The sequence below is a fragment of the Mandrillus leucophaeus genome, unplaced genomic scaffold (genome assembly GCF_000951045.1).
Source record: "Mandrillus leucophaeus isolate KB7577 unplaced genomic scaffold, Mleu.le_1.0 Scaffold225, whole genome shotgun sequence".
Taxonomy (NCBI): Eukaryota; Metazoa; Chordata; class Mammalia; order Primates; family Cercopithecidae; genus Mandrillus; species Mandrillus leucophaeus.
In genome coordinates this window covers 3,677,667-3,701,635 of record NW_012102310.1, presented here as the reverse complement: position 1 = coordinate 3,701,635, position 23,969 = coordinate 3,677,667, and the positions used below count along the sequence as shown (strand labels likewise).

At 33.1% G+C, this 23,969-nt stretch overlaps 1 pseudogene across 1 annotated transcript in view; it reads right to left on the bottom strand.

Moving 5' to 3' along the window:
* The window catches only part of LOC105540707, a 114,303-nt pseudogene that overhangs the window by 1,907 nt on the left and 88,427 nt on the right, over positions 1 to 23,969 (bottom strand). The gene's annotated exons all lie outside the window — the stretch shown is intronic.

Sequence of the window (23,969 nt, the reverse complement as noted above, 5' to 3'; positions counted from 1 at the left end):
CTCCCCTCCCCTCCCCTCCCTTCCTTTCGCTAGTGTTTCTAAATCATTATTGCACAGAACACTGCTTTACAGCATATTTATGTTTGTGTATGGGCGATAAAAGTCTCATTGTCTGTTTGAAAAATACCAGAGGTAAACAAAAATAGGGATGTATTTTGACTCCAGGGCTAATCAGAAAAATTGATAGTGAATGCATACTGCTGACTTATATGCCTGTTTAATCTACTTTACTAACGAATACTTTTTCTTGACATATCTATTAACAATTTCCAAATCTAGTATCTCAAGAAGCCAAGTTTTTAGAACACCATTCTATTATGATACAAGAAAACATGCATATTAAATTAGTAATTTTCTAGGAAGAAATAAATGACCATAATTGACAGAAGAAACAAAACAAAATGAGTCAATAATAATTAAGTATGTAAATGATTTGTAAAGAATTATAACCAAAACAAGCTACATACCCAGATCGTTTGATTAATAGCTTTTTAAATGGTTTTAAATAAAAAAGTTTATATAATCTTCCAGGAAATAGGAAAAAACAGTTGCCTAGTTAATATTATGTATATTGCTAATACAAATATCTATCAAAGAGTCAAGAAATTAAAATTTCTAAAATAATCTCATTTAGAGATATCCAGTGACAAATAAAATATCCAGTAGTATATTAAAAAAAAATCCTTGACAAAGTAGGATTATTGATCATACAGTCAAAATTATTTATATTTTAGGAAATGTTTTCATATAATTCTTCCTACCAATGAGTCAGATAAATGGCTCAGCAATCATATTTATTTAATTCAACCAAAACTAAAATCCTTCATCCCCTTTTTTACCTGATCTCTTTTTGCTGTTTCTAATTTGAGTTGTCATAATAACACTAACTCATACTCATGTGTGATAGATGGTAAAATAAAGAAGGAAGTACATGGACAAATAAAATAATCAAAATCAATATTCTTACTCTTTTCCAGTGAAGGATTATTTATTTAAGGATCATGAGCAAAGATATATAGAAATAGAAAGTTTTAAATTTTTTCTTGTTATAAGACAGTGACTTTTAAGTTTAGAATTAAGGAAAATCACATTTTTTCTTTAATTTTCCATGTCAGTTTTATGAGATGAATTTTATTCATTTTTAAATACATCAATGACATTTATCTGAGGAATCCTAAGAATCAGTATAAAGTTCACACTATGCAAATACCTCTTATATCTGGAAAGGCTAGGGCTGAAAAGTTCCTGTTGAGATTAGCATAGATCCAACATTTGGAGTCTAAAGAAAGATAGAAAGCAAGAAGGCTGAACTCTAACAAATATCAAAAAGGTCAATTATAAGCCTTGATCCAGTATTTTCTAGAAGATTACTGCTCCTAAATCTCTCACTTGGCTAATTGGCACACTGGTAGGTGGATGTTATTGCAACAAATAGGTTTTTGTTTCCAACATAGAAAGCTATCATCTAGAACTAGTATATTTTTCTTTCTCCTATTTAATTCATTCATTCAGTTATATACCTGCATGTTATGCAGAATTACACGTAGAAGAAAGAATTACTATGATTAAAAATGCAAAAATAGTTAAAGAACACTGATAAGTAATATCAAGGAAAAGGACTGCAGATCAAGAACACTATACCACCCAATCTTTTTATAATAAAACACGGTATTTGTGAATATACTTCGTTTGAAATGGATGAGCAAGGTGAAGGAAAGAACATTACTCCCACACATCAAAATATGTAATTCTGTGACTTGAACAAACTGTATCATTGTGGTTAAAATAAAGGTGCTGCCACAGAATATCCTGAAATATGTTACTTTTGGTAGAACACACCAGAGAAATTTCTCTTAAGTGGTGGGAAAAAATAAACTATCTAACTAATAAATTAATGATGCTCTCTTAAATATGTAGATTTTCTTTTAGCATTATGGATACCATGATCACTTTTCTTCTTTTCTTTGTTTACTAGGAATGTCATAGGCAAATCTGTGGTCCTTGAACATGTGGTCTAGGATTTGAGCATTTTGACTTTAATTATATTTTTTGAAACTTTGATTTAGTAATCTATTTTATTGTATGTCAGTGTTCACAATTCTGTAACATATATAAAAAAGAGATTTTTGAAATACCATGCACTGAGTCATCAGAACCTCCCTGTCTCTCACCATCTAATTTTTTCTATTTCCATGTCATTATCTTATTTAGACCTTGAAGTAACCTACACACTATATTGTCTTCACTAGGTTTTTGTTATAACAGTCCCTTTAACACTATTTCCAAAGTTATCCTAATTTTGTAACTTCCCACTCATATTCAATATTTTTTACCATTTTATTGCAACAGAATATAATTAACAGCCCTTCAAGTGCTTTCTAAATTGATTTTTAACAAACAATATGCTTCATAGAAAAATATGAAAACATATACAAGGCTAAAAAACGAGGTAAATATGTTACTCTGGACCAAAAATATTGAAGGATAGAGACAGCAATATTGTTATGAATGTAAATGATCATCATTTTGCAACACAATGTGATTGTAAACTGATCAAAGTTCCCCAGTCAAGACTTCTCTCACCCATTAGTACTAGACTTCCCCTTCTTCTACAACCAACTCCAAATCTGGATAAAATACTCGACAGGCATTAAGCATCAGAAGTGAAAAACTGATTCTCAAGAGAACTGCACATTTACCCCTTCTTTCTACCTGTGGTCTCTTTCTAGATGGTGCTACAAGGATATAGAAACCAAGGAGAGCATAGAAGTCTTGGCAAGTTGAAGAGGCAGATGTTGGAAATGCTGCTGAGGTGGCTGGAATGTACTGGATAGGGTACCAAAGAGGAGACAGCTGGACAGAGAGATGGGCACAGAACTCTGATAGAAGTCCCTTTATGTACTTGGTGGAGAATATGCACAAAGAAGGAAAAATAAAACAACACACACACACCATTCTAGCAAGTCAAAAATAATTATCTCTCCTAAATATATGGATTTTCTTTTAGCATTATTGATACTGTGTTCACTTTTCTTCTTTCCTCTGTTTACTAAGAGTCTCATAGACAAATCTGTGGCTTATCAATTTGTGTAACTGATAAAGTAGTGTTACAGTAATTGATTTGCCCAAATAAACAAAATGTAATATTCTTTAAGGAAGACAACATTCAGATTCTCTACAACACTTTCAACCACAATGTCCAGAATATAATTTAAAACAATTATTATTAGAAATGTAAAGAAACAAGAGTATGTGGCCAGAAATGAAGGCAGCAGTTAACAAAAACAGACCTTCAGGATGACCTAGATGTTGGAATTAGCAAAGACTTCAGTATAACTAGTAGTAATATGTTCGGTGAGTTACATAAAACATATAAAGAATGAATACATAGAAAATCTAAATAAATAGGAAACATAAACAAGAACCAAATGAAAATTTTAATACTAAAAGTTATATCTGACAATTTAAAAATGTTCTAAATGAATATAACAACAAACTTGAGACTAAAAAATAAAAGGTCAGAATTCAAAGACAGACAAAAATAATTCCATGACAAGATCCAAGGAAAGAAAGGTTGAAAAACAAAGGAATACAGCCTAAGTAACCATAAGGCAATGTCAACCAGTTTATCATTGCATGCTGGAGTCCAAAGAAGAAAACAGAGAGAGAATGGGAAAGAAAAATATATTTGAAGAAATAATATCTGAAATTTCTCTAAATTCAGGGCAAATTTCAACTTGTAGATAAATAAGCTTGGTGAACTCTAAGAAGGATAAGTACAAAGAAAACCCTACATACTTTATCTTAGTCAATTTTTGAAAATGAAATATAAAGGAAAAGATAATAGAAAAATATGAATGTCATGACAGCAGACTTTTGATTGGTGGGAAAAAATGGAGGCTAGAAGACAGTGGGGTGATATTGTCTATGTGATACCACTATGTAATGATATCTTTAAAGTATTAAATAAAATACTAACAAAACAGTCAAAACCCCAAAATGTCATATGTACTGTAAATATCTCTCAAAGATGAGGATGAAAATTAAAATTTCCAGATAAACAAAAGATGAGAGAATTAGTTACTAATGAACATACACTTCAAAATATGCTAAAGAAAATATTTTAGACTGAAAGTTACTGATACCAGATAGAATTTCAGATCTGCAGAAAGAATAAAGACCACCAATATGTGGGTAAATATGAAGGAATATTTTTTTTCTTCTCTTGATTTCTTCAAAAGTCAATTGACCAAAAAATAAAAAGTGTATTATTGTAAAGTTTGTAACCTTGTAGAGGTAAATCATATAACAACAACACAATGAAGAGAATGGAGTAATTGGAACTACACTATTGTAAGTTTCATTTTATTTTGAAACTGACAGATTGTATATTTTCTGTGAACAACATTATATTTTGAAAAAAGTATACATTGTGGAATGGCGAAATCAAGCTAATTAAAATATACATTACCTCACATAGTTATAATTTTTGTGGTGAGAACATAAGGCCTATCTTAAAATTTTTCCAGAGTACAATACATAATTTAAAAAATTAGAATACAAAATATAACACATTGTTCTTAACTATAGTCACCATGCTGTACAATAGATCTCTTGAACTTACTCCTTCTATCTTCCTGAAACTTTGTAACTTTTGACTAACATCTTCCAAACTTCCTCTCCCACCAACATCCAAGTCCCTGTTAGTCACCATTCTACTCTCTACTTCTATGAGTTCTACTTTTTTAGAATGAACGTACATGTGCAATCATACAATATTTGTTTTTCTGTGTCTGGCTTATTTCACTTAACATAATGTCCTCCAGGTTCATCAATGTTGCCCCAAATGAGAAAATTTTCTTCTTTTTCTTTGCTAAATAGTATTCCATTGTGTATGTATACCATATTTTCTTCATTAATCTGTTGATGGACATTTTAGGTTGATTCCATATGTTGGCTATAGTGAATAATGATGCAATAAACATAGGAGTGCAGTTATATCTACAACATGATTATTTTATTTCCTTTGAATAAATACCCATTTGGGATTGCTGGATTATATGTTAGTTCTAATTTTGGTTTATTGAGGAACTTGTCTATTGTTTTCCATAATGACTGTGTTAATTTATATTCTCACCAACAGTGTGCATGAATTCCCATTTCTCTGTGTCCTCTCCAACATTTTTTATCTTTTGTCTTTTAGATAATAGCTGTTCTACCTGGAGAAAGGTGATATTTCACTATGAATTTAATTTCTATTTTCCTGATGACGAGCATTTTTTCCAAATACCTGTTGGACATTTGTGTATCCTCTTTTGAAAAATGTCTGTTCAGGACCTTTGCCCATTTTAAAATCAGGTTATTTGTTTTCTTGCTATTGAATTGAGTTTTTTCTATATTTTGAATATTAACTACTTATCATATGTGTGGCTTATATTTTCTCACATTGTATAGGCTGTCTTTTCACTCGGTTGATTGTTTCCTTTGCTGTGCAGAATCTTTTTAGTTCATCCCATTTGTCTATTTTTGCTTTTGTTGCCTGTGCTTTCAGGGTCTTATCCAAAAAATCATTGCCCAGACACATGTCATGGAGCTTTTCAGCTATGTTTTATTCTAATAGCCTTACAGCTTTGGCTCTTAAATGCAAGACATTCTTTTTGAGTTGATTTTTATATATGGTGTTTAATCTCATATAAAGGTTTAATCTCATTCTTCTTCAGGTGCATTTCCAGTTTTTCCAACACCATTTATTGAAGCCACTGTACTTTCTCTATTGTGTATTCTTTGCACCTTTTTTAAAAGTCAGTTGGCTGTAAATCTATGGATTTATTTTTAGGTTCTTTATTGTGTCCCATTGGTTTATGTGTCTATTTTCATGCCAGTATTATGCTATTTTGGTTATATAGCTTTGTAGTGTTTTTTGAAGCCAGGCCGTGTGATGCCTCTAGCTTTGTTATTTGTACTCAAATTTGCATTGGCTATTCAGGGTCTTTTGTGATTCCATACCAATTTTAGAATTTTTTTCTACTTCTGTGAAAATATCATAGATGTTTTGATAAGAATTGCATTGAATCTATAGATCACTTTGGCTACTATCAATATTTTAACAATGTTGTGAGATTTTAAAATTTGTATATGAAATAATTCTTAATTCTAGAAGGAAATGTAGAATCTTCATGATCTCGGGATGGGCAAACATTTCTTAGAGAAGACACAAAAAGCAATAATCTTAAAAAGGGAAAAATTAGACTATATCAAAATTAAAATTTTTGTTCATCATAAGAAATGAAAAATGTGTATAAGCTACAAACTTAGAGATAGTAGTCTCAATACATATATTTCAGTGGTCCCCAACCTTTTTGGCACCAGGGACCGGTTTTGTGGAAGATAATTTTTCCACAGACCTGGGCAGTGGGGGAATGGTTTTGGGATGATTCAAACATATTATATTTATTGTGCACTTTATTTCTATTATTATTATGTTGTAATACATAATGAAATAATTATATAACTCACCATGATGTAGAATCCATAGAAGTCCTGAGTTTTTCTTCCTGCAACTATCTGGGGGTGATGGGAGACTGACAGATCATCAGGCATTAGTTTCTCATCAGGACCATTCAGCCTAGATCCTTTGCATGTACAGTTCACAATAGGGTTCATGATCCTATGAGAATCTAATGCTCCTGCTGATCTAACAGGAGGTGGAACTCAGGAATGCGAATGATAGGGAGCAGTTGTAAATACAGATGAAGTTTCGCTCCTCCATGGCTCGCCTTCTGCTGTGTGGCCGAGTTGCTAACAGGTCATGGACTGGTCTGTGGCCCAGCATTTGAGGACCCCTGATATATTTGACCTGCCCTGTAACTTGTATCCAAACTGATTGAACTACTCAGACGGTTTATACAAGTACATATACGAATGGCCAATATGCATAAGGAAGGATATTTAACATCATTATTCACCAAAAAAAAAAAAAAAAGGAAAATTTAAAGCTGTCACTTCATTATTAGAAGAGCTAAAATTAGAAACTGCCAAAATTACACGGAAACAGAAAACAAATTGATTGTTATCTAGAGTGGGAAGGAGACAAAGTTACTCATTAATGGGTATGGGGTTTTCCTTTGGAATAATGAAGATACTCTGGCACCAGATAGCACCAATAGTTATACAACATTGTGAATGTACTAAACGTCACTAATGGTAAATATTATGCTATATGTATCTTACTATAATTATAATAAAATAATTGCCAATACCAAATGTCTTGGATGTGGAACAAGAGAATACTTATATGTTGGAGACGAAAGGGTAACATGTTATGATCATTATGAAAAATACTTTGGCAGTTACTTTTTTCCTAATGATTTTGATAGCCATACTTAGAGCCTATAATCCCAGCACTTTGGGAGGCCAAGGTGGATGGATTGCTTGAGATCAGGAGTTTGAGACCTGCCTGGCCAACATGGTAAAACCCTGTCTCTACAAAAAATACAAAAATTAGCCAGGCATGGTAGCAGGCACCTGTAGTCCCAGCTACTTAGGAGGCTGAGGCAGGATAATTGCTTGAACCCGGGAGGAAGAGGTTGCAGTGAGCCAAGATAGCACCACTATACTCCAGCCTGGATGACAGAGTGAGAGCCTGTCTCAAAAAAAATAAAAAATAAAAAAAAAACTTAGAAAAAACTCACATATCCTTTGTCAGAGCAATGGACAAATATTTTAAATCAATGGTGTAATCATTTCCAACAATAGGAAAAATGAGTTTCTGACACAGGCTACATACATTATACATGCATCTTGAAAACAACATTGGAGTGAAAGAAATCAGATCAAATGTATACATATTGTATAATATTATTTACATGAAATTTAAGTATAGGCAATATTATCTATGTTAGTATAAATTAGAGTATGTGGGGAGAGATTTACTTGCCACAAGTGAACCTGTTGAAATTATGGCACTTCTGTTAAAACTCAGTTGACTGTAAATCTTTACAGGAATATTGGTTACACGGTTGCATAGACATTCATCAATATGCACAGGATTGTACTTTTAAGATTTGTACATTGTACATATATAAATTTTACTGCAATTAAAAGAAATGAGCATGTTGAATATAGACCCAGTTTTATTTGTAAAAAAAAAAGATGTAGCTCTACAAACATTACTATGTACATTTAAAAGAAAGAGAAATAAAGAACTGTATGCCAAATGGTTAACACTGGTCTTCTCTAGGGGTAGATATATTCAGAATGTTCAAGTTCCATGTTCCAAAATTTGTGGTTTATATATTTTAAAATAATATCATGAGTCGAAAATAAGCACCAATTAAAACATAGAAACATTTCATCTAGTTATACCAAACAATGCTAAATGTGCGTAAAAGAGGAATAAATGGATAATTAAAAATATATATGAAAAGACAATTGAAGTGAAAGATTTTGACTATTTTAGTTCTCTTATCATTCTGATTGATCAAAGTGGTAAAATCAGACAAAAGTCAAATTAACAACATTCTCCTATATAATAAGATAGTTAATAGACACTACCTTTAGTGACCAAATGGTGTTTGTCAAAATTTGTCATATAATAGTCTAAACATAAGATTAGATTAATGCATAAAATCAGAAATATCACAGAGTATTTTTCCCGACTGCTATGTATATTTAAAGTAATATAACAATATATCTATAAACAACAATCTAACAAACAAAAACTCAAACAATTGAAAATAAATTTATAGTCCCCTACTATCAAATTAGTGAGGAAGTAGGTCAGGAATACACCAAATCACTATTCAGAAACATACAATAAGAATACAATGTAAAAGTCTTTAAGGAATATAATAGAAACATCACTTACAGGATGTCAAATGGTAAAAATCTTAATCATGGATATAAAAAGGGTTAACACTGTAGTGTATGAAGAGTCCATTCACATTTATATGAACATTAAGACAGCAATAAAGAAATGGGATAATGATATAAAAAACACAAATAAGAAATCAATTCATTATAAAATAGTATAAATTATTAATCAAATAAGCACAAGAAGAAGAAGTAATAATCAGGTATAATTTTACTTAAATAAATTAATCAATTTAAATATATATTTGTGTACATTTGCGTGTGTGTATACATACACATATATATGCAATGTTGATATGACTATAAGGTAGTTATATTTGCATAACTGGTGATGATATAACTTGGTATATATATATTTGGATTCACTAATCTTATTCTTTGAAATGTATTTTAAAATACTAATTCAATTTATTTACAGCTGTAGCCTTAAAGACTCTTATTGAAGCTTTATTAATAATTGCAAAAATTGGAAGGAAACTAAATGCTGTATAATAGAAGAATCATTAAGTTAATTAGGGCTTATCAGTTCAATGAATTTTGATGCAGACATAAGAAAAACAATTACACTCACTATTTGATAACATGAATTATACTTACTATGCTATATTGAACTCAAACACACAAAATATACTTTGTGTAAAATTTGATTAGCATATTTTTAAATATTATATGGACATGAAGTTAGGATGAACAGAAAATAGAGTTTCAGAGTATATATAAATTCTTAATAACATTGTCTTTGTGGTATGAAGACCTTTCACTTTTGATTATGTATATATCTTTATTGCTAGTTTTTAACCGTAAGTAGGCAACACTCCTGTAAAAAACTGTACATATTTGCATAAACATGTATATATAGACATGCATATATATGATGATCCCCATGGTTTGACTTACCATTTTTGGACTTTATGATAGATTTTTTGGGATGTTTTGTAATCCCATTGTATGTCAAAAAGCATCTGGACTTAAAATAGTTCAACTTGTGATTTTTTTACTTTTGATGGACTGACAGGGTATTAAATGTGTTTTGACATACAATATTTTTTACTTATGATGGATTTATCAAGATAACTCCGTTTTAAGGAGCATAGGTAATATGTATATATACATTTTTACCTACATATGTATATATTTTTGTATATATGTATATATTAATTTTATTTTAATTTTTTAAAATACTAGATGCTGTGTTCAGTATCAGGGATACAGAAACAGTTAAAACTTGCCTTCCAGAAGCTCTCAGTCTCCATGCAGGGGACCACGTGTCCTATAAACAGATTACTGTAAGGCAGTGTGAGAAAGTCAGCAAGCTCTGGAACACACAGGGAACATGCAAAAATGCACAGAGTCACAGCATTAAAGAAATTATATTATGGTCAGTTTTTAACATGCCCTTTACATTGTTATATTATTATTTAATAATAAATATGTAATTAATTATATTTGGATGTTGTTTGTTAACATAATAAATTCTATGCCCTCAAGTTTTGTCAAGAATTTAACACTATCTGTTCACAGATTTCTCTTCAATCTTACTCTTTATTTTCTTCTGCCCAAAACCATTATCCTAGCCAACATGTCCTACCTAGTTATTTCAAAAACAGCATTTGTAAATTTCTTCTCCTTCAACTTTGCTTACTTTATTGTTCTAAACCAGCAGTCTGTAAATGAAGTCCATGGGCCAAATTTGTAAATTTTTGTAAATGAAAATGTTTTCATTTACAAAATGCCTATTTTTGTAAATGAATTTTACAGTTTAATCAACTCATTCATTTATGTATGGTCTATGACTGTTTTGAACAACAAAAGCAATGACAAGTAGCTACGACAGAGATCATCTGGCCCATAAAGCCAGAAGTATAAGTATCTATCTGATCCTTTACTGAAAAAGTTTGGCATTCCCTCTCCTAGACTGTTGTCCCAGACTTTAATGTTCTCTTTACTTATAGAAATACTACACTTCTTCCTTCCCCACAGGCTCAATATCTTTTGCCATCAGAAAATTGAAAACTAAGACAACATTGAGATAATAATACATATCTATCAGAATGGCTAAAATCTAAAAACACTGACAATATAAATATTTGTGAGGATTCAGAACTATAAGAACTCTCATTTATTGCTGGTAGAGATAAAAAAATGGTATGACTATAGAAAATGGCTTGAAAGTTTCTTATAAAACTAAACATAGTCTTACTGTACAGTTCCACAGGTGTGCTCTTATATATTTACCTGATTGATTTGAAATGTATGTTCACACAAACACCTTCCATTAATGTTTATAGTAACTTTATTCATAAGAGTCAACAACCGGATGAAACCAAGCTGTCCCACAATAATAGGTGAATAGATAAACCAACTCTGGTTATCTGTGCAATGGTATATTATTCACCAATAAAAAGAAATGCACTATAAAGTCAAATAAAGACATAGATTAACTTTAAAGGCATATTGTTAGGGAAATAAACCAGTCTGAAAACACTGCATACTGTATGATTCCAGTTTATTATGTCATTATGGAATGACAAAACTTGGGAGAGTAAACCTATTATTGGTTGCCAGGCATTCAGGGGGCAGTGGTTAGAATAGGTGAATCACAAAGGTATTTTTAGGGTGGTGAAAGTGTTCTGTATGACAATCTAATAGTGAGTACAGAAATTAAGCATCTGTTAAAACTTACAGAACTTTACTGTACAAAGTGTTAACTTTTATGTATGCCAATGCTTAAAAAATCATTTAGGGGTTGAGGGAATTCAGGATAAAATACTAAATGTAATAAAAGAACATGACTATACTACAAATACATAAAACAACCTCACCAAATAGAGTGGCAGATAAAGCACTGATATAAATAACTTTAGATATAAATGGAGAGTATTAGACTGAAGGCAAAATAAAGTATACATAAAAATTGCACTCTGGACTGTGTGTGGTGCCTCATGCCTGTAATCCCAGCACTTTGGAAGTCAAAGGTAGGAGTATCACTTGAGGTCAGAAGTTCAAGACCAGTCTAGACAACATGGTGAAATACAAAAATTAGTCAGGCATGATGACACTTGCCTGTAATCCCAGCTACTTAGGAGGCCAAGGCAGAATTGTTTGAACCCAGGAGGCAGAGGTTGCAGTGACCCAAGATCATGCCACTGCACTCCAGCCTGGGTAACAGAGCAAGACTCTGTCCCCCCCCCCCAAAAAAAAAAAGAGAAAAAATTACACTCTGGTTGATAACATTATTTTCCATGGCATAGGCATTAACAATTCTAAAACCATCATATATGCACAGAGAAATTGAACAATAAAGTGAAAGAAGATGGTAGGAATTTGATATGTTTTGGATTTATGTCCCCACCCAAATCTCATGTTGAATTGTCATCCCCATGCGTCATGGGAGAGACCTGGTGAGAGGTGATTGGATCGTGGGGGTGGATTTCTGTGATAGTGAGTGAGTTCTCATGTGATCCAATGGTTTAAAACTGGCACTTCCTCCCTATCTCTGTCTCTCCTGCCACCATGAGAAAATTGTGCCTGCTTCCCCTTTGCCTTCTGCCGTAATTATAAGTTTCCTGAGGCTTCCCAGCCATGTGGAACTGTGAGTCAATTAAAACTCTTTTCTTCATAAATTGCCCAGTCTTCAGTATTTCTTTATAGCAGTGTGAAAATGAACTAATACAGAGTCATATTTCTAATTACTGGAGCAGGAGATTGTAAATACACAAGGGAAAAACGGTAGCATGACCCATGTAATACTTGATTAGAGTTGGAGGCATTATTATTAACTCATCATTAGCTTAATATGGATACAAGTGGTTAAATATAAAATATTTATAGATATGTTTTTATGCATAGTTTAATACACACATGTCTCTTTGCTTTGTCAGCTGAAAGGTTCTAAAAGCAATGATACCCTAATAGTAACAAATATACCTACCACCCAGACTTTGGACTTCAGTAAAAGAAGTAAGGGCGTATTAGAGAAATGACTGATTCTTGGACTAGAGCAAAATATACATGCAGATGCTGGAGCATTTTGTAATTCTAGAAAGGGAGAACATGCTCAAAAAAATAAAAAGAAACTATATATTATGAGGGCATGTTAAAGGGATATAGAAGTCACCTGAATGAGCTCCCAAGAACTAAGGTAAAAAACTTGAAATACAAAGTAAACTAAGTTGTACTGGATCATAACCCAGTGCACAAAATAAATATTCATGTGTCTATAATTATAAAAATGATTCAATTAGAAATAAATGGGGGAAAATAGACAAATACTTCCAAATAATTTATGTAGTTATTCTGCTCTTAAGGAAGTAGAATAAATTTTTCCCACTCCTTAACCGTGGACAGTTCATAGTGACTTTCTTGTAGAGAGTACAGTAGAGAAAGGGAGGAAACAAAAAGTACATTTACAGAAGAGAAACCTGAAAAATATTACCTCAATCCAGGTAATCAAGATTATGACAGTGGGCATAATACTGGCTCAACAACGTGCATGTCCTAGTCCTTGGAACATGTGAATATGTTTGTTACAGGGCAAGAGAGAATTAAGGTGGCAGAAAGAACTGAGATTGTTAATTGATTGACCTTCATATAGGCATAGTATCTTACATTACTCAGGTGGGACCAGTGAAATCACAAAGATCCTTAAAAATGAAAGAAAAAAACACAAGAGGAAAGTCAGGAGATGTGACAATGGAAAAGACAGAGAGAGATGCAACACTGCTGACCTTGATGATGGGTGAAAGATACCAGGAGTCAAGGGAAGAGGACAGCATCCTGAAGCTGGAAAAGAAAAAAAAATGGATGCTATTTGTAAGAGAAATGGCTGTGCTTTAGTTAGGAGTAGGCCAAAGCAGCCTTCCTGCACAGCAGGACTCAGCGGATTTGGAGCGCAGGTGCACAACTCTGCACGTTATGCAGCCACGCCATGTGAGGCCCATTAGGTGTTCACTCATGTGAGCTAGTGCTTGGCTCAGAGTCACTATTGTCTGCAAAGGATATAATTACCCTGCTGACACTGTACATATAGTTCATGCCCAGAGAGACAATAAAGCCATGTTGAAACTGCCTATGATTCTTCAAGTGTTTTTCCAGCTTCCAGCCCACCGACTCCCCTTAAACCTCAGTTTGGGATAGAACCTGAGAATATTCTAGAACCTGTGAAAGAGAGGACAGCTGTGCTGACGTTTTGATTTTAGTGAGATTCATGTTGGACTTGTAACCTCTAGAAATGTAAGATTTTGTTGTTGTTTAAACTGCTAAATTTGTGATAACTTGTTATATCAGTAATAGAAAATAAATATAGCTAATCAACAGTGGGAATCCATATTGACAGACTGTTTCCTTGACATTTTATGATGAGAATGTCCCCTTACTTCCATGGTCTTTCCCCCCCTCAAAAAAACATACTCCAGTCAAATCATGAGGAATACAACAGGCATATCCTAACTGAGGAACATTATATGAGCAACCTGACTGTTCATCCTAAAAACTCTCAAAGTCATCAAAAGCAAAGGGAGTCTGAAGACTGTTTAAGGAGTTTAGGGAGAAATGACTATGTATGTGCTATGGTTTGAATGTCCCCACCAAACTTGTGTCAAAATTTAATTGCCTTTGTAACAGTACTAAGAGATGGTGATTTTAAGAGTTGATTAGATCACAAGCATTCTGCCCTCATTAGTGGATTAATGCCATGATCACAAAAGTGAGTCAGTTATCAGGGAGTGAGCTACTGATAAAAAGATAAGTTTAGTCACATTTTTCTGTCTAGTGTGCTTATTTCTGCCTTTTGCCTTTCTTCCAGGGGATGACCCTCACAAAGTTCTAGTGCCAGGCTGTTGGAATTCCTAGCCTACAGAACAGTGAAAGATAAATTTCCTTTCTTTACAAATTATTCAGTCTGTAGCATCTTGTTCTAGAAGCAGAAAACAGACTAAGGTAGTATGTAATGTAACGTTATATAATGTAATGTAATGTAATGTAATGTAATGTAATGTAATGTATTATCCTGGATGAAATCCTAAAACACAAAATTACGGTAAAACTGAAGAGATTTGAATAAACTATGGACTTTAGTTAATAACAATATATCAATATTAGTTCATTAATTGTGACACATATATCATACTAATGTAAATTGCTAATAATTGCGAAAACTAAGCATGAGGTATAAAAAACTACTGTTTTGTAATAATTTGTAAATATGAAACTTGTGAAAAAACAAAAAATGTATTTTATTATTTATTTTACATGTAGAGGGTATGCGTGCTTGTTTGTCACATAGGTATATTGCATCACTGTGGGGATTGGGTTTCTAGTGTTCCCATCACCCAAATATTGAATATTGTACCCAGCAGGCAATTTTCCAACCCTCACTACCTCCTACTCTCTTGCCTTCTGGAGTCCTCAGTTTCTATTTTCTGCATCTCGAAGTCCATGTGTACCCATTTTTAGTTCCCACTTATAAATGAGGACATGTGGTATTAGATTCTATTGATTTCTGCCTCTTAGTTAGTCCACTTAGGATAATAGCCTCCAGCGCCATACATGTTGCTGCAAAAAATACGATTTCATTCATTGTTATGACTGCCTAGTATTCCACGGTATATTTGTACATTTCCTTTATCCAATCAATCATTGGTTGACACTTAGATTGGTTCCATGTGTTTGCTATTGTGCATAGTGCTGGGATAATCATTCAAGGGCAGGTATTGTTTTTTATATAACAATTTATTTTCCCTTGAGTAGATACCCAGTGGTGGGATTGCTGTGTCAATTGGTAGTTCTATTTTTGGTTCTTTGAAATATCTCCATACTGTTTTCCACAGAGGTTGATATAACTAATTCGCATTCCCACCAATAGTGCATAAGTATTCCCTTGTCTCCATAGCCAAGCCAACATCTGTTGTTTTTCATTTTTATTTACTTATTTTAGATATGAGGTCTTGCTCTGTGCCCAGGCTGGAGTACTGTAGTGTGATCATAGCTCACTGCAGCCTGGAACTTCTGAGCTCAAGTGATCCTTCCTCCTCCTGCACCAGACTCCTAAGTAGCTGGGACTACAGGCACATGCCACCAAGCCTGACTAGTTTTTTGTTTTGTTTTGTTGTTTTTTACTTGTCATAGAAGCAGACTCTCATTCTGTTGATCAGGCTGGTCTTGAACTCCTGGCCTCATGTAAGTCTCCTGCCTTGGTCTCCCAATTTTTTTAACTTTTTTAATAAAAGCCATTCTGACTGCTGTATGATGACATCTCAATGTGATTTTAATTTGCATGCTGATAATTGGTGATGTTGAGCATTAAAAAATATTTTTTAAAAAGCCTTTGATATGCCTCCAGTTCCAGTCACTGACTTCAATCACACGATAAATCCTAACAGAGAAATTTGGCTGAGCCCAGTAAATGCAGGAACTACGAGAGATAATATTTTTTAAAATGTTATTTTAATGCAACTAAATTTAGAGTGATTTGTTATGCAGCAATAGATAAAAGGAGCAGTCCTGAAAGCAAACTAATTTCATTTGTACTCTTTCCCTCTGTCTCTCACTATGTTGCTTTTCTTTGCAAAGTTGGCCAGTTTATACTAAGATTAGCTATTTACAAAAAGCCTGAATCCTTTCACTCTACATAAGCTTCTGGTTTTTCTATTCTGATGTAAGAGTTTTAGAAACTAATTAAAACAAATTTTATGAGTGAGAATTACAACTTTTTACTTATGTTCTATTTTGTAACTTAAATAAGAACTATCATCATCATATACACACAAAAATAGTAATGGTAAAATCAATATGCAACATTCCGTGAGAGCTGACTCTGTACCACGCCCAATGCCAAACATCTTACATATTATCTCATTTAATCCTTAAAACTCTATGATAGAAATGCTATTATTGATCATTTTATAGAAGATGAAACCAAGATATAAGTAGATTAAGTAACTTGCTAAATGCATAGATAGTACTTTTTATGAAATATTATTGTACTCAGTCATTCAAATAAATCTTATCTTCAACTCAGATATTGTAATGACATGTATATTTTAACAGAATTTAACAGCATTTCAAAACTTCTATGTTTAAGCATACTGCAAAGAGTCACTCTTGTTCTTGCTATGAAATTTTAAGTCAGTTTTCTAAACTGATCTATGAAGGTTATATTATTTTCTAACTCTGATTCTCAAACTTTGGGGTGCATCAGAAATGTCTGTGTTAAAAAATATAAATGTTACTTACCCTCTTGAGATCAACAGAGATGAGGCTGGTGGCATTATACGTTAAATAATCTTCTTTTTTTTCTTGTTGTCATTATTATTTTAATACATTTCTTTTCTTTTTTTTATTATACTTTAAGTTCTGGGATACATGTGCAGAACGTGCAGGTTTGTTACATAGGTATACATGTCCCATGGCGGTTTGCTGCACCCATCAACCTGTCATCTATATTAGGTATTTCTCCTAATGCTATCCCTCCCCTAGCCCCCTACTTCCCAACAGGCCCTGGAATGTGACGTTCCCCTCCCTATGTCCATGTGTTCTCATTGTTCAATTCCCACTTATAAGTGAGAACATGCAATGTTTGGTTTTCTGTTCCTGTGTTAGTTTGCTGAGAATGATGGTTCCCAGGTTCATTTATGTCCCTGTAAAGGACATGAACTTATCCTTTTTATGGCTGTATAGTATTCCATGGTGTGTATGTGCCACATTTTCATTATCCAGTCTATCACTGATGGGCACTTGGGTTGGTTCCAAGTCTTTGCTATTGTGAATAGTGCTGGTCTTTTTAAGTGAATCTGTGACACTTTAAATCTGAGATTAAGAGAACTGTCAGATTTTTTTTTCAAATTATCTCCCTTCTCAACAACTTCAAGTTTATTACTAGTCACTTGCATCATACTTTTTGATAAATGAATAAAAATATGAAATGCTGTGAAAGCTTCTAGAAAAACCTTGGCTAAAGAAGAAAACGTTTAATGTGAGCCTGTCTAGACCATTGGGATGGTTAGTCATCCAACAATAACACATAGAAAGAAAGTGATTGACAAAATTAAGAGGTAAAGTTTTTATTAAAATTATTACTCTATTGCCCAAAGTGTTGACAACATGTAATTTTCTTCTTTGCAGCCCTCACTATAATTTGCTTCATTTGGTTGACTAAGAGGAAAGTTATGTTTTTCTGTAATCACTGTACCAGCTTAAAAACACGGTGCTTTCATGTGTTAAGCATTTTATAATGCCAACCAAAAGGCACATTCTTAACAAGAAGAAAACAAAAGGTTAATTTCAATTATGATAATCTTTGCTTGTGACCATTTGAGTGATCCTACTCAGATCGTGCAAAGTATACAAAATATCGTTCTCCCACACATGCCAACTTGTTGTAGAGATGTCTTGCTCTTCAAATGTTCCAGTCCTTAAAATAGATATTTCTAAAGATCAGCCTCAGAACTCAGAATTCACAGTCCCAACTTTCTTATACAAAAAAATAAAATAAAATAAATTCACTAGAATAAGAACTCTCACTGTGTTTATTTTTCTTTGAGTCCTTGGTATCTCTCCTTGCCACTGGTACAATGTAAAGAATTTGTTTCGTTGTCCCTAAACTCTTAAGTTTCTTCAAAGACTAAGCACAATTGACCTCCTATAAAGAGAAAGTTGATTTCTGAGGCTATAAGATTTTCAAGGAGATGAATACATCTTTCACTTCTAATCTGCCCATATAATTTTCCATCTTAAAGTTTATGTGTTATCCTCATTCCATAGAATAAAATTCAAGTTCTATAACATAGCATAAGCCTCTCCACAATCTTAGTCTTCCTCTTTCTTCAGATTCATCTCCTGTCATTCCTGCCTGACATAAGAGACATCCTAAATTTCTTTCATTCCCTGTGTGTTCACCTTATTTTTTTCTTTTCTTTTCTGTTCTTTTTCTTTTCTTTTTTTTTTTTTTTTTTTTTTTTTTTTTTGAGACAGAGTCTCGCTCCCTCCACCAGCCTGGGGTGCAGTGGCACCATCTTGGCTCACTGCAAGCTCCGCCCCTGGGTTCACACCAGTATCCTGCCTCAGCCTCCCGAGTAGCTGGGACTACAGGCGCCCACCACAATGCCTGGCTAATTTTTTGTATTTTTAGTAGAATCGGAGTTTCACTGTTTTAGCTAGGATGGTCTCGATCTCCTGACCTCGTGATCCATCCGCCTCAGCCTTCCAAAGTGCTGGGATTACAGGCCTGAGACATTGCGCCCGGCCACCACCTTGTGTTTTTCTTAGTGTTCATGCTCTTTATGCAGTATATTTCTCATTTTTTACATTTTTCCTGTCTGCTTCTGGAGTCCATGTGCCTTCTCAAACTTTTAGTCTGACAGTTCAAAAAAGGTATCTAACAGGAATCTGCTCTGCCCTGCAGCCTAGGTTAAGTGGTAAGTCCTGTAGTTCCATGATGCTTTGCACACAGTGCATTTAAATTGTTTTGTTTTAATTGTGTTTCTCTCCCATTGTACTGACCTATTTAAGGATAAGTAATAGTCCAATTAATCTTGAAATAGAGACAGGTTTATAGTTATCCTCCAAAAATGTTGAATAAGGGAATGAGTATCCTATGTTAGAAGTCAACAAGAATTTGTTGAATGAAGTGCAAAATTGGATTAATGAAGACACTGCAACCATCAGGCTGGATGGTAAAGAAAAAATATGTAGGCAATTATCAAATACCAAGCCAAGAACTGAATTCATTTTCTTGCTCAGAAATTTTGTTCCAGGGTAAGAACATTTTTCTTTTACTTGTTTTAGAAATATTTTAATGTATCGAAGATATAAATATATAGTACATGTATCATTATTAGGTTTATTGAATGGCCTCCTCATTAATCCATGAGGTCAATAATATTATTGATTTTATATTCCCAGGGTGAAACATTCTTGGCTCAGAATGAACACACAGTAAATACTTTTTGAATGAATGAATGATGAACTGAATGAATAGACTCTTTTGTTTAAGATTTCTTATTTGGTTAATTCAGGTGTGAATAAAGCCAATAGTCAGGGCTATATAACACTGATAAACAATAGAAATGTTTTGAATTTCAAAAGGAAGTTCAGAATCAAAATTATAAATCTTGACTATTTGTTTAAAAGCACTCTCAGCTGAGAAAGCAAAGAAAATGTGTGTATACTAACCTGTGTATATACACATACCTACAAATATTTCTACATGTAAATATACCTACTGACAGTAAGCAAGATATGAGTTGATACCGATATTGCCATTTTAGTCCATTAGCACATGGGTCATTCTACCCTACACTCCCTAATTACATGTACCCTTCCACTCATATAGTGAGGAAACTGACTCCCGACTTCTTCCACTTACTTCACTGTGCAATTACAATATATATAATTTCAGAATCATTAACAAATAACCCTTTGGAAACTAACTTTATCAACCAGAGTACAGTGCTATGTTTAGTTCCTTTTGCCTTTACTTTGAAAGACTCCACTCCCTTCCAAAGTTACTTAGGTCAGCATTTTTATTGCCCTACCCCATTAAGTGAAGCTGCTCCATACTTTAATAATATAGTTAAGGTTCTTTTGTCATGTTCAGCATCCTATCCTTAAATGCCCTGGCTTTTAAAATATTTTTAAGATTTGCATCCGTGAAGTTTGATTCTTTGTGCTGTAAAGTTCTGTGGGTTTTGACAAAAGCATAGTGTAATGTATTCACCATTACAATGTAACACATAATAGTTTCACCACCAAAAATAAATCATCTTTGCTTCACCTATGTAATTCCCCCACACTCCTCCAATCCCCTCCAGCCTCTTGTTTACTGTCTCTACAGTTTTGCCTTTTGAGGAATTCCATTTAAAGGCAGTAATAAAATACATTGCCTTTTTAGGCTGGCTTCTTTCACTTAACAATATTTATTTAAGATTCGTCCATATCTTTGTGTGGCTTGATAGCAGATTCATTTTTATTGCAGAAAAGCATTCCATTATATGGCTGTATCATAGGTTGTTTATCCATTGTAAGTTTCAGGACATCTTGGTTGATAACAGTTTTGAGTGTTTATAAACAAAGCTGCTATAAACATTCTCATGCAGATGTATATATACATATGTTTTCAAATCAGTTGAGTGAATACCTGGAAGTGCAATGCTAAATCATGTGTAAACACTATGTTCTACTTTGTAAGAAACTACCAAGCTATCTTCGAAAGTGGTTATACCATTCTTTTCCTCCCACAGTAATGAACGAGAATTCTTGTTGCTCCATGTTTGCTTACCAAAATTGGTATTATCATTTTTTAATTTTATTTTAGTCATTCTAATAAGTGTGTAATATTTTCTCACTGTTATTTTGTTTGCATTTTATTTATTTACTTGTTTTTGAGATGGAGTCTCACTCTATCACCCAGGCTGGAGTGCAGTGGCACGATCTTGGCTTACTGCAACCTCCGCCTCCCAGGTTCAAGCAATTCTCCTGCCTCAGCCTCCCAAGTACGTAGGACTACTGGTGCCACACACCTGGCTAATATTTGTTTTTTTAATAGAGACGAGGTTTTGCTATGTTGGCCAGGTTTGTGTCAAACTCCTGACCTCAGGTCATCTGCCCACCTCAGAGTGCTGAGATTACAGGCACAAGCAACCGTGCCTGGCCCTTGTTAGCATTTTATTAACAGTACAGTATATGATATTGAGCATCTTTTCAAATACTTATGTGATATATATCACAAATTTATATGTAAATATGTATCACATATATAAATATATATCACAAATATATATATAAAAACATGTGTATATATATATTTAAGCTGACTGGTCAAATCTTTTGCCCATTTTTAAATTGGATGGTTTGTATTATTATTATTGAGTTATAAGAGGTTTGTGTATTCCAGATAGAAGTTCATCATTAGATGCACACTTTTCAAATATTTTTCCCAGTCTTCTTGTTTCTTCATTCTCATAACAGTGTTGTATTCATTTTCTATGGCTGCTGTAACAAATTACCACAAAAGCCTAAAATTGTAGAGATATAATCTCACACATTTCTGAAGGCCAGATTCCAAAATCAGTTTCACTGGGCTGAAAGCAAGGTGTTGGCTGGGCAGCACAATCTCCAGATGCTCAAGGCAAGCACCTGTTCCTGTCCCCTTCCAACTTTGAGAGGCTATTGGAATTCCTTGGCTTGTAGCCACATCACTACAATCTCTGCATTTGTGGTTATATTGTGATCATTTTTGTCTGTGTAAAATTTATTTCTACATCTTTTTTTATAGAGGTTATTTCATTTAATGTCTACCTTTTCAATATCCTTTGTTTAATCACATTTGCAAAGACCCACCTTTCCAAATATAAAGTAATATTTACAGGTTTGAGAGATTAGGACCTTATATTTTTGAGGAGAGATTATTAAGCTTTCTACAAGTGAATTTTACACAGCAGAAAATTTCATTTCACTCCTTTTTTCTTTCATTGATTGGGCTATTCATATTTTATCTATAACTTCAAATTTCATTTCAGTCATTTTCTTTCATTGATTGGGCTATTTATATTTTATCTATAACTTCAAATTTCATTTCAGTCAATTTTTTTCTTTCATTGATTAGGCTATTCATATTTTACCTAAAACTTCAGAATCAAACACAAGATCATATAGATTGTCCTGTTTTCTTCTAGAAATTTTATAGTCTGGTATTTTATGGTCTTTGATACATTTTGAGTCATATTTTTGAAAAGTGTGAGGTCTGCATCTACGTCTGGCATGTGAATGCCCAATTGTTCCAGCATCATTTGTAGGAAATACTAATCTTTCACTATTGAAATGACTTCTACATTTGTCCAAAGTCAGTATACTGTATTTGAGTTTGTCAATTTGGGATCTCTATTGTGTTTCATTGATCTGTGTGTCTGTTCTTTCTCCACTATCACACTGTTTTGATCACTGTGGTTTTTATAGTAAGATTTAAAAACAAGTAGTGTAAGCCTTTGAACTTTGGTGTCATATTGTTTGACTAGCCTAGGAATTGCCTTTCTATATAAACTTTTGAATCAACTTGTCAACATCTGCTAAATAGTTTTCTGGGATTTTGATTAAATGTAAAAATCAGATAGGGGAAGAATTGGCAACAGTATTGAGTCTTTCAATCCATGAACAGGAAATAGCTCGTTTATTCAACTCTTCTTTGATTTCTTGCATTTGTATTTTGCAGTTTTATAGATATAGAACCCGTATATATTTTGTCAGATTAGTGCCTAAGTACTCTTCTTTTTTTGGTAATATTCCTTGGGACTTTCTCCATAAACCATCATGCAATTTGGGAACAAAAACTTTTTTTACCTTTATTTTCCATCTCTGTGCTATTTGTTTATTCATGTATATGTTATTCCACTAGGTAGAATTTCAAGTATGATGCCGAATAAAAATGCTGAGAAATTATACTTTGTGTTGTAAACAATACCACAGCCTTCTCAATATCTTTCTCTTATCATTAAATATTATACTAGCTGTAGGTTTTTAATAAAGTTTTTCAATAATTAACTTTAGGAAGTTCTTTTCTATTAGAAGTTTGCTGAACACTGTGATCATCAGTAGGTCAAAACCTTTTTCTGCACCAATAAATAGGACAGAATGTTTTTCTCTTTAGTCTTTTGATATGGTACATTGATTTTTGAATGTTAGACTAGCCTTGAATACTTGGAATTAATCCCACTTAGTTATGGAGTATATTTATTTTTATGCGTTTTGGAATTACATCTGCTAATGCTATGTTGAGGATTATTACATCTATGTTTATTAATGATATTGGCCTGTTACTTCCTTTTTAGACGGCGTTCCTTCTGCTTCTATTTCCTGAAAGAGATTACAGAGTATTGGTATCAATTCTTCCTTGAATGTTTTGTAGAATTAATTAGTAAAATTATTTAGGCATTGTGCTCTTTTTTGGAAGGTTATTACTTATAAATTCAATTGCTTTAATTGATATAGATCTATTCTGATTACTTATGTCTCCTTTTGTGAGTTTTTATAGCTTGTGTTTTTCAAGTAATTGATCCATTTCATCTAAGATATCAAATTTGTGCACATGAAAGTATCTCTTCATTATT